Genomic DNA, 12,351 nt, shown 5'->3' with positions numbered 1-12,351 from the left:
TCGGCCCTAATTAATCGGCCATTCCGATTAATCGGTCGACCTCTAATCCTGCCCATCCTCGACTTTGGCGATGTCATCTACAAAATAGCTTCCAACACCCTACTCAGCAAACTGGATGCAGTCTATCACAGTGCCATCCGTTTTGTTACCAAATCACCTTATACCACCCACCACTGCGACCTGTATGCTCTAGTCGGCTGGCCCTCGCTACTTATTCATCGCCAGACCCACTGGCTCCAGGTCATCTATAAGTCTTTGCTAGGTAAAGCTCCGCCTTATCTCAGTTCACTGGTCACGATAACCACACCCACCGATAGCACACGTTCCAGCAGGTATATCTCACTGATCATCCCCAAAGCCAACACCTCATTTGGCCGCCTTTCCTTCCAGTTCTCTGCTGCCAGTGACTGGAACGAATTGCAAAAATCGCTGAAGTTGGAGACTTTTATTTCCCTCACCAACTATAAACATCAACTATCTGAGCAGCTTACCAATCACTGCAGCTGTACATAGTCCATCTGTAAATAGCCCACCCAATCTACCTACCCCATCCCCATACTGTTTTTATTTTATTTACTTTTCTGCTATTTTGCACACCAGTATCTCTACTTGCACATCATCATCTGCTCATTTATCACTCTAGTGTTAATCTGTTAAATTGTAATTATTTGCTCCTATGGCCCATTTATTGCCTACCTCCTCATGCCTTTTGCACACACTGTATATAGACTTTCCTTTCTCTACTGTGCCATTGACTTGTTTGTGTTATTGGCTTGTTTGTTTACTCCATGTGTAACTCTGTGTTGTTGTCTGTGTCACACTGCTTTGCTTTATCTTGGCCAGGTCGCAGTTGCAAATGAGAACTTGTTCTCAACTAGCCTACCTGGTTAAAAAAGGTGAAATACATTTTTTTTAAATAGTAGGAGGTTTTAGTGGTGAATTGAACAGCTGTGCCTAACTGACAGCTGTCACTCATCCTGTCCTTCTCAGGCAGTTTTCTGTAATCTGTATAGAGGCTACACTGTACAGTATGTTTGTATTGGCTCCCAGAGCCCATATATCCTCACAGGAAGCCTCCGTCATCTTTCTCCAAGACACTGCCCCTTATTGGCTTACACCACCAGGACTTAAAACAGATGTGTCCTTTAGAGGGTTATTTGTCTTAAGAACCGGAACAGGAGTCCGCCTGGAGATAAAGGCCTAGCAATGTTCTGTAACAACACTGTACTGACTATGTTCTCTTATAAGAGTTCAAGCCCCTATAATGAGCAGACATTGTGACTTGCCAAAGGACATCCATGTTAGAGGAGAATGATTCGAGTCTCTCTAGGGGAGGTATAAAAAATGTCTTCCGATGTAGAAATTGAAAAAGCTGTCAGTAAAAAAGTATATTTCACTTTCATAAGGGGGCTCTGACTGTCAACGTGTTGACGTTAGGAATATGGGGACTGAGGGTAGAAATGATAAGGCTGAGGTGAATGAGGATGAGCTGTCTGTCTCAGAATGCCTCTGTGCTGTGACCAGTTTATGATTAGCCCCTCCAGATCATGAGCTCTGACAGGGGAACAGAAACCCACTCTCTCCCTATCTACTGCCTAAACATGGCCTGAAGCTTTCCTCTGTAGAGCACTGCATTTCCTTGTGTGTCCCCCACAAAGAGACAAGATAGTCATCTGCCCCCTCTCCCGTTTTCTCTTTGATTTTTAATAGATTTTTGTGCACAAAGCCTCTTAAGATGGGACTGTTATTTATTTATTTTTTCATGGAACTCCCTTTGTCCTCTTCTTTTCAATTCAATATGATGAAGTTATTAAGGTCCAAAGCTGTGTGATCTCCAGTAAGTACTCTTCATATCCAATAAGACAGACTAGTAATTATTAAATGTGATCTGTTCCAAGGCAACATGGACAGAGGTCTGATCATTTTTTGCCATGTCACGATCACGATCACAATGTAATTTTTGAAAAAACGATTTAACTAACCAGCTAATATCTCTCTCCCTTAGTATGCCATGCACATGCTATATTCTTTTCATGACACTGACTTTGCCATCAGGGGGCAGTTATATCACTGGCTGCAGCAGCCAAAACGTGGCAAACTTGATGACAAAACCCTCCTTTATGCGACAGTGTTGGGGTGCAGGGTGAGACTAGATTAGCATATGTATTAGGGGCCCTCCTGCCAGGCCGACGTGATTGGCTGGCTACAACTTGGACCTGCTGAGTACATGGGGACAGGCAGCTGACACAACCCACCCCCACTATTCAAATGCTAACATCCCTTGAGTTTCCCAGAAATTCCCTCAGTGAATGACAACACTATAAAGCCCCCCGCACATGCTCAGTGTGTGTCTGCACTCATATTCGCTGCCTATTAATAATTCATAGGTGTTTTAAAGGAGCTCAAGTCCTAAGGAAGTTTCCTCGGGCATCTTACAGTGTCTAACTAAATAGTGTTTAAGCAAATCTGTAACCCTGTGGAATTGAATAATGACTGTTGAAGTGTGTTATACACATGGAAGTATAATTCAATAGGGGAAACAAGTGTGTGTGCCCTTAAAAAATCTAGCCCTCCGGTACTTGTTGGCCATTTCGGATGGCCAGGCTGGACCTCTCCTTTCTGTACTTTTATGTAATTCAAAATCTTGATACTGAGAAGAAGCCAAGCCATCCTTTATTGAGCAATACACATAATACTTCTCTATATTCTGAGATTATAAAAGGAAGATTTCTACACTGAACTAAAATATTAACTCAATATGTAAAGTGTTGGTCCCATATTTCATGAGCTGAAATAAAGGATCCCAGAAATGTTCCATACACACAAAAAGCTTATTTCTCTCAAATGTTGTGCACACATTTGTTTACATCCCTGTTAGTGAGCCTTTCTCATTTGCCAAGATAATCCATCCACCTGACCAGAGTGGCATATCAAGAAGCTGATTAAACAGCATGATCATTACACAGGTGCACCTTGTGCTGGGGGACAAGAAATGGTCACTCTAAAATGTGTAGTTTTGTCACACAACACAATGCCACAGATGTCTCAATTTTTGAAGGAGCATGCAATTGGCATGCTGACTGCAGGAATGTCCACCAGAGCTGTTGCCAGAGAATGTAATGTTCATTTCTCTACCATAAGCCGTCTCCAATGTCATTTTAGAAAATTTGGCAGTACATCCAACTTGCTTCACAATCGCAGACCATGTGTATGGCGTTGTGTGGGCGAGCGGTTTGCTGATGTCAATGTTGTGAACAGAGTGTCCCGTGGTGGTGGGGTTATGGTATGGGCAGGCATAAGCTACGGACAACAAGCATTTTTTATCAATAGCAATTTGAATGCACAAAAATACCATGACGAGATCCTGAGGCCCATTGTGAGGCCTGTTTTATTTAAGGTATCTGTGACCAACAGATGCATATCTGTATTCCCAGTCATGTGAATTTCATAGATTGGGGCCTAATGAATTTATTTCAATTGACTGATTTCCTCATATGAACTGTAACTCAGTACAATCTTGGAAATTGTTGCATGTTGGGTTTATATTTTTGTTCAGAATACAGTATATATACATTCACTATGGTGTGTGCATGGTCCACACATGCCTTGAGACCTCTCTGCAGTTCCTGACTCTGGATGTCAAAGCTCAAGTCATACAGAACTGGAATAAATGCTTCACATAGTTCATGACTGGAGAAAAGCTTGTAGAATAAGCTAACTCTGTCCTCTCAGCACCCTGAGGCTCTCTCTATCTCCTCTGCTCCGCTCTGTGGAAACAGAAAGCCTTTCTTATAAAGGGGGTTAAGGCGGCTGCACGGCAGAGGAGCAGATAGCGTTTTTACGAAAGCGATGATGCAGACTGACTCCCTCATTACCTCTTAGCCTGTCTGTCCATTTGATCTTAGCTCTGCTTCAGCTCTGCTTCAGCTCTGCTGCTGAAGAAAGGCTCATGCTGCTTTTGTTGAAAGGTAATGGAGACAATTCATTTTCAACATTGGTCACAGCCAATGTGGCCAGGCCATGTTGAGTCACATGATCGGGATACTCCTCTATTTGACAGGGAAAAGCAATGATTGGCTGCCACTGGGGCGCTGCTTCCTCAATAGACTATAGTGGAAAGAGTTCAGTCTTTTCATAAAGTTAGAGAAAACATGCTTTCAGTCTGACTCATCCTTTGGAATTGTCTCCCTTTGCCATTAAGCAAGGTTTTTATAGAGTGTGTGAGTTGGTTCAGTGAAAAAGAGCACATTACCCATGTCTCCTTTACGACAAGTCCTAGAAGGTCATTCTGTACATGTCACCCCTGGTTACAGTGTCCGTATAGTACATCTCTCTGTGGAAGCTACAAACCCTGAGAGCACTACCAGCAGCCAGACTGGAAATGCCAGACGAGAATGACAGTCTTTTCTGTTCACCCCCAGATAATGTTACGAAAAAGCCTAGCAAGACACTAGATAGTGTTTAGGGGCAGAGGATTCATTCACATTGCCACTAACTTTAACTGAATGCTACATTAAGCTGTTCTTACACTGAACAAACATATAAACGCAACATGTAAAGTGTTGGTCCCATGTTTCATGAGCTGAAATAAAAGATCCCATACATTTCTCTCAAATGTTGTGCACAAATTTGTTTACATTCCTGTTAGTTAGCGTTTCTCCTTTGCCTACATTATCCATCCACCTGACAGGTGTGAATTATCAAGAAGCTTATTAAACAGGATGATCATTACACAGGTGCACCTTTAGCCGGAGACAATAAAAGGCCACTCTAAAATGAGCAGTTTTGTCACACAACACAATGCCACAGATGTCTTAAGTTTTGAGGGAGTGTGCAATTGGCATGCTGACAGCAGGATGTCCACCAGAGCTGTTGCCAGAGAATTAAATGTTAATTTCTCTACCATAACCCCCTTCCAACGTTGTTTTAGAGAATTTGGCAGTATGTCCAACCGGACTCACAATTGCAGACCATGGCGTTGTGTGAGCGAGCGCTTTGCTAACGTCAACGTTATGAACAGAGGGCCCCATGGTGGCAGTGGGGTTATGCTATGGGCAGGCGTAAACTATGGACATTGAACGCAATTGCATTTTATCAATGGCAATTTGAATGTACAGAGATACCATGACGAGATCCTGAGGCCCATTGTCCTGCCATTCATCTGCCGCCATCACATCATGTTTCAGCATGATCATGCACGGCCCCATGTCGCAAGGATCTGTACACAATTCCTGAAAGCTGAAAATGTCCCAGTTCTTCCATGGCATGCATACTCACCAGACATGTCACCTATTGTGCATGCTTGGGATGCTCTGGATTGAGGTGTACCAAAGCGTGTTCCAGTTCCCGTCAATATCCAGCAACTTCGCACAGCCATTAAAGAGGAGTGGGACAACATTCCACAGGCCACAATCAACAGCCTGATCAACTGCATGCAAAGATGTGCTGCATGAGGCAAATGGTGGTCACACCAGATACTGACTGGTTTTCAGATCCAAGACCCTACTTTTTTTTTAAAGGTATCTGTGACCAATAGATGCATATCTGTATTCCCAGTCATGTAAAAATCCATAGATTAGGGCCTCATTTATTTATTTAAATTGACTGATTTCCTTATATGATCTGTAGCTCAGTGAAATCATAGAAATTGTTTCGTGTTGCATTTATATTTTTGTTCAGTATAATTTGTTTCTTCATCATTATGCTTCATATTGTTGGCATACTCTCCCTCCTCTAGTTGTGTGCATCTTTAGGGTCATTTTAACCTAATTTGCATATGACACACCCACACCATGTAACATGGACACCCATGACCCATGTTCCTATGTGTTATGTAGGCATACCACCCTGATGCCACATTGAGGTAGGGAAAATGAGCTACTTTAGTGTTTTTTTAGTAGGTTGTGATAATGTAGGCATCACTCTTTACACTGTGAATTAATGCTTATTAATTTTGGCTGTGTCCACTATTCCTAATACATGTTCCTGCAACTTTGTGGTCTACTGTATTGAACAAGACCCCCTCACACACATTTTTGAGAGCTGTCCCCTTTTCCAGATGTGTTTCATTGTGGGTGTGAAATGGCTGCATTCATTATTACATTTCTGAATAGTGTAGATTGAATTCCATGAAATACATTCAAAGAGAAAATGGGTATGATATCCTTGAATGTGAACAATAGTACATTTTTATAGACAGCCAACATAGTAAATAGACTACCATGACCCATGTTCCTATACCACCCTTAGTGCTATAATCAAGTAGTGTCAGTAAGGTACATACTTTCGTGATGTGAAGTAACAGACCGTAATGAAAGTTTGATGAAAAATTGTTTTCACCTGGTCTTCTGAGAAATGCAATGCTCTGGAGATGCTGTTCCAAATAACTGACAATGGAAGAATAAGGAGTAGAGGGCATGAAGCTCTGTGCTTTCTCTTAAGGTCACAGTCAAAATGACGACCTCTTAGTTTCTGTGCAGTAGGTGTCCTGATGTAGGAAGCTCCCTAGGCATTTTAAAAGAAATCAGAACAACAATTTGCATTATTCTGTATGAGATTACCCCACTGATAGAGTACATTGAGACAGCAGTCAGATGTGCTGTATGAAAAGAGGACCACTGGTTTTCACCACGATTGTCTCAGATATTTGTAAACAAATGGTTCTCTGCTGTCACAAAGGGGACTCCTGCCCACAGCTGTGTCTCCAGTTGTTTGGCTGCACATCCCATTCTCACAGGAAAGCTTCTCTGCCGCCTGCTCCCTGCCTGTCTTACTAATCGCCTGACGTTATGCTGCTGGAGTCAACATGGAGTGAACCCATCCATCTCAGTCCACTCAGTTATACATGGACAGTGACTGGTATAATATAGAGGATTTTAAATCCCCATCCATACAAGTGTCTTGGATAGATGGAGCAGTTACTCATTACCCGTCTTGTCCCCTTGGCGTAAAGAGTCACTGGTGGCTGTTAACCTCTTCCCTCTACTCGGGACGCTTGCGTCCCAACTAGAGCTCTGGAAATGCAAATGTGCTACGCTAAATGCTAATAGTATTAGTTAAAACTCAAAAGTTCATTAAAATACACATGCAGGGTATCGAATTAAAGCTACACTCGTTGTGAATCCAGGCAACAAGTCAGATTTTTAAAATGCTTTTCGGCGACAGCATGAGAAGCTATTATCTGATAGCATGCACCAATACACTACAACACAAAAGCACAGCAGGGGACGTAAACAAAATAATTAGCATTTCGGCGTTACACAAACCGCACAATAAAATAGAAAACAGTCATTACCTTTCACCATCTTCTTTGTTGGCACTCCTAGATGTCCCATAAACACTATTGGGTCTTTATTTCGATTAAATCGGGCCATATAAAGCCAAGATATCGTTATATGTAGACTGTGTGATAAACGAAAAAAACAGCGATTTCACAACGTAACGTAATTTTTTTAAATTCAAAAAGTAGACGATAAACTTTCACAAAACACTTCGAAATACGTTTGTAATGCTACTTTAGGTATTAGTAAACGTTAATAAGCGATAAAAATCATCAGGAGGCGATGTAAAAATCATTAGCTGTCGTCTTGGAAAAAAATTCACGAGAGAGCTCTTCAAAATGATCTGGGCGGAGACTGGAGGTAAGTGGTTCCCCTGTTTCGGTTCAACCAAGAATCAAAGATGATTCAATTCACAAGACTCTAGACAACATGGGGATGCTGTGGGAGTTGAATGCTCGGTCTTATCTAATTCGGCTCACTGTGAACAATTGCTGGAAGTGGCGCAAGGATATTTATTTCCATTTTCTGTGATCAGGTTTTCCTGCGCTTTCCGATGTAACGCACGTTATGTTATAGCCACAGTCGTGATTTAACCAGTTTTAAAAACGTCCGAGTGTTTCCTATCCACACATTCTAACCATATGAACGTACTATATTCCTGGCATGAGTAGCAGGGCGCTGAAATGTTGCGCGATTTTTAACAAAATGTTCAAAAAAGTAGAGGGTAGGAGCAACTAGTTAATCAACAGGGCTGATTTACTCAACTCTGCTCTATATGATCAAATCACATTTTATTGGTCACATACACATGGTTAGCAGATGTTAATGCGAGTGTAGCGAAATGCTTGTGCTTCTAGTTCCGACAATGCAGTAATAACCAACAAGTAATCTAACTAACAATTCCAAAACTACTGTCTTATACACAGTGTAAGGGGATAAAGAATATGTACATAAAGATATATGAATGAGTGATGGTACAGAGCAGCATAGGCAAGATACAGTAGATGGTATCGAGTACAGTATATACATATGAGATGAGTATGTAAACAAAGTGGCATAGTTAAAGTGGCTAGTGATACATGTATTACATAAGGATGCAGTAGATGATATAGAGTACAGTATATACGTATGCATATGAGATGAATAATGTAGGGTATGTAACATTATATTAGGTAGCATTGTTTAAAGTGGCTAGTGATATATTTTACATCAATTCCCATCAATTCCCATTATTAAAGTGGCTGGAGTTGAGTCAGTGTCAGTGTGTTGGCAGCAGCCACTCAATGTTAGTGGTGGCTGTTTAACAGTCTGATGGCCTTGAGATAGAAGCTGTTTTTCAGTCTCTCTGTCCCAGCTTTGATGCACCTGTACTGACCTCGCCTTCTGGATGATAGCGGGGTGAACAGGCAGTGGCTCGGTGGTTGTTGTCCTTGATGATCTTTATGGCCTTCCTGTAACATCGGGTGGTGTAGGTGTCCTGGAGGGCTGGTAGTTTGCCCCCGGTGATGCGTTGTGCAGACCTCACTACCCTCTGGAGAGCCTTACGGTTGTGGGCGGAGCAGTTGCCGTACCAGGCGGTGATACAGCCCGCCAGGATGCTCTCGATTGTGCATCTGTAGAAGTTTGTGAGTGCTTTTGGTGACAAGCCGAATTTCTTCAGCCTCCTGAGGTTGAAGAGGCGCTGCTGCGCCTTCTTCATGATGCTGTCTGTGATGTGTATGCCGAGGAACTTAAAACTTGCTACCCTCTCCACTACTGTTCCATCGATGTGGATAGGGGGGTGTTCCCTCTGCTGTTTCCTGAAGTCCACAATCATCTCCTTAGTTTTGTTGACGTTGAGTGTGAGGTTATTTTCCTGACACCACACTCCGAGGGCCCTCACCTCCTCCCTGTAGGCCGTCTCGTCGTTGTTGGTAATCAAGCCTACTACTGTTGTGTCGTCCGCAAACTTGATTGAGTTGGAGGCGTGCGTGGCCACGCAGTCGTGGGTGAACAGGGAGTACAGGAGAGGGCTCAGAACGCACCCTTGTGGGGCCCCAGTGTTGAGGATCAGCGGGGTGGAGATGTTGTTGCCTACCCTCACCACCTGGGGGCGGCCCGTCAGGAAGTCCAGTACCCAGTTGCACAGGGCGGGGTCGAGACCCAGGGTCTCGAGCTTGATGACGAGCTTGGAGGGTACTATGATGTTGAATGCCGAGCTGTAGTCGATGAACAGCATTCTCACATAGGTATTCCTCTTGTCCAGATGGGTTAGGGCAGTGTGCAGTGTGGTTGAGATTGCATCGTCTGTGGACCTATTTGGGCGGTAAGCAAATTGGAGTGGGTCTAGGGTGTCAGGTAGGGTGGAGGTGATATGGTCCTTGACTAGTCTCTCAAAGCACTTCATGATGACGGAAGTGAGTGCTACGGGGCGGTAGTCGTTTAGCTCAGTTACCTTAGCTTTCTTGGGAACAGGAACAATGGTGGCCCTCTTGAAGCATGTGGGAACAGCAGACTGGTATAGGGATTGATTGAATATGTCCGTAAACACACCGGCCAGCTGGTCTGTGGCAGGGCGCGGCTGGGGATGCCGTCTGGGCCTGCAGCCTTGCGAGGGTTAACACGTTTAAATGCCTTACTCACCTCGGCTGCAGTGAAGGAGAGTCCGCATGTTTTCGTTGCAGGCCGTGTCAGTGGCACTGTATTGTCCTCAAAGCGGGCAAAAAAGTTATTTAGTCTGCCTGGGAGCAAGACATCCTGGTCCGTGACTGGGCTGGGTTTCTTCTTGTAGTCCGTGATTGACTGTAGACCCTGCCACATACCTCTTGTGTCTGAGCCGTTGAATTGAGATTCTACTTTGTCTCTATACTGACGCTTAGCTTGTTTGATAGCCTTGCGGAGGGAATAGCTGCACTGTTTGTATTCGGTCATGTTACCAGTCACCTTGCCCTGATTAAAAGCAGTGGTTCGCGCTTTCAGTTTCACGCGAATGCTGCCATCAATCCACGGTTTCTGGTTAGGGAATGTTTTAATCGTTGCTATGGGAACGACATCTTCAACGCACGTTCTAATGAACTCGCACACCGAATCAGCGTATTCGTCAATGTTGTTATCTGACGCAATACGAAACAGATCCCAGTCCACGTGATGGAAGCAGTCTTGGAGTGTGGAGTCAGCTTGGTCGGACCAGCGTTGGACAGACCTCAGCGTGGGAGCTTCTTTTTTTTAGAAGTATGCCCTTTCTTATTTCTCATTCAAGGAAGTGATTAAACCCCTAGATCCTCTACCCCTATCCCATTCATCTCTGCTCTGTCATGTTTTCTTATACAGCCGCCTTGTGGACAGATTGCGCTGTGAGACGAGGCTGCTGGCCTCCCTCATCTTTATGTAGTGTGACGTCTGATGTGGTGTAGTAATACCCCATAGGATAATCCATTGTCCTGAGAGGTGGGTTTGCTCTGAAGGCGCCTCATGCTCAATAACATGGTGTCGTGTCGTGCAGAGTCCAATGCTGGCAATCTTTACACCACTCCAGCCAACGCTTTGTATTGCGTAAGGTATCTTAGGCTCTGCCATGGAAACCCATTTCATGAAGCTCCCAACGAAGAGTTATTGTGCTGACATTGCTTCCAGAGTCAGTTTGGAACTCGGTAGTGGCCTACTACTTGTGACTTTGGGTAGTCCATGGATGAGACCAGTACTTTGTGTGCATAGGCATGTGTACTAAACCTACTGGCAGAGAAATATATATTTAAAAAATATATATATTTTACCTTTATTTAACTAGGCAAGTCAGTTATTCTTATTTTCAATGACGGCCTAGTGGGTTAACTGCCTGTTCAGTGCTCTAACCACTAGGCTACCCTGCCGCCCATAATGAATTCAGTGGCCCATGACAGCTGCTTTTAACACCAACAAATGCATGTCAAACAATTGATCACTTTTTTCTTAGCTATTAGGGGCCCTGCCTTAGACAGTATTCAGCGTTAAATAGATAACAAGGCTAAACACTCATTTATATGGTGATGTATAGGCCTACTGTTTTAAGGTGCATTATAGAGACTACTGACTTCTGTATCATGTTCTCTTTAACATTGTTGTGGGGCTTCCTCTCTGAGGAAACTACTAGACAAATACTAAAATAGCAAATTTTCCATAATTATTTATGAAAATATGATATGGACTATCTTTGACTATCTTTTTTTCTCGGTCATGGGTGGCACACACTGGGATATGGGGGAGGGGAGTGGGTGGGGTATATGCATTGTCCCATTTCCCCCCACATGATATCACTGAAGAGACACACACGAAGGTACAGACACATGCATACATTGTGAGATTGTTGTGTGGTGGTATTAAACATGTTGTATTGTAGATGTATTGGTGTAATAATGTTATATGATGTACTTTTGTATCTTTTGTTGTATATGTAATGTAAGTGTTTTTATATAGTTTTGGACCCCAGGAAGAGGGATCCCTAATAAATAATACTGACCTGGCTGACACAGAGAGGAAGGGCCAGTGATTTCTGAACTGACCCTGACTCATTGTGACTTTGGCTAGTCCATGGATGAGACCAGTACCGTGTGTGAATAGGCATGTGTACCTGGCCTACTGGCAGAGAAATAATTAATTCAGTGGCCCATGACAGGGGCTTTTAAACACCCAAAAATGCTTGTCAAACAAGTGTTAATTGATCACTTTTTTCCTGGCTATTAGTTGCCCGGCTTTGAGCAGTATTTCTGAGCTAACTATATAACAATGAAAACCAGTCATAACACTAACTTACTAACTTATTTGTGGAGCTTCCTCTCTGAGGAAACCTACTAGACAAATACTAAAAAAGCAAATTTTCCATGATTCCTCATCAAATCATGATATGGACTCTCTTTGGCATGTACGTTTCTCGGTCATGGGTGGCACACACTGGAAAATGGGGGAGGGGAGTGGGTGGGGTATATGCAAATGTTCACATTAACATATATCTAGACTTATAGCTGTATAGTAGCCAGGTTTTCATGACTGGATAGATAGCATGATGAATGCCGTGTTCTCTGTGCTCTCTGTTTGTCTCTTGTCTGATTGTGCCTAC

The 12,351-nt window shown here is 43.3% G+C and overlaps 1 protein-coding gene and 2 non-coding genes across 7 annotated transcripts in view; 1 reads left to right on the top strand and 2 right to left on the bottom strand.

The window, feature by feature from the left end:
* The window catches only part of LOC115112454 (DENN domain-containing protein 5A-like), a 57,185-nt gene that overhangs the window by 12,139 nt on the left and 32,695 nt on the right, over positions 1-12,351 (top strand). The window lies entirely within an intron of this gene.
* On the bottom strand, positions 11,360-11,413 carry LOC135565465 (U7 small nuclear RNA). Its single transcript, XR_010461628.1, has one exon. It is a non-coding gene; the product is annotated as a U7 small nuclear RNA (small nuclear RNA).
* Positions 12,060-12,114, bottom strand: LOC115112572 (U7 small nuclear RNA). Its single transcript, XR_003860947.1, has one exon. It is a non-coding gene; the product is annotated as a U7 small nuclear RNA (small nuclear RNA).

The sequence above is a fragment of the Oncorhynchus nerka genome, linkage group LG27 (assembly GCF_034236695.1).
Source record: "Oncorhynchus nerka isolate Pitt River linkage group LG27, Oner_Uvic_2.0, whole genome shotgun sequence".
In the NCBI taxonomy this organism is placed as follows: Eukaryota; Metazoa; Chordata; class Actinopteri; order Salmoniformes; family Salmonidae; genus Oncorhynchus; species Oncorhynchus nerka.
Note: the sequence above shows the minus strand (reverse complement) of the source record. Positions and strands in the feature narration are given on the sequence as shown.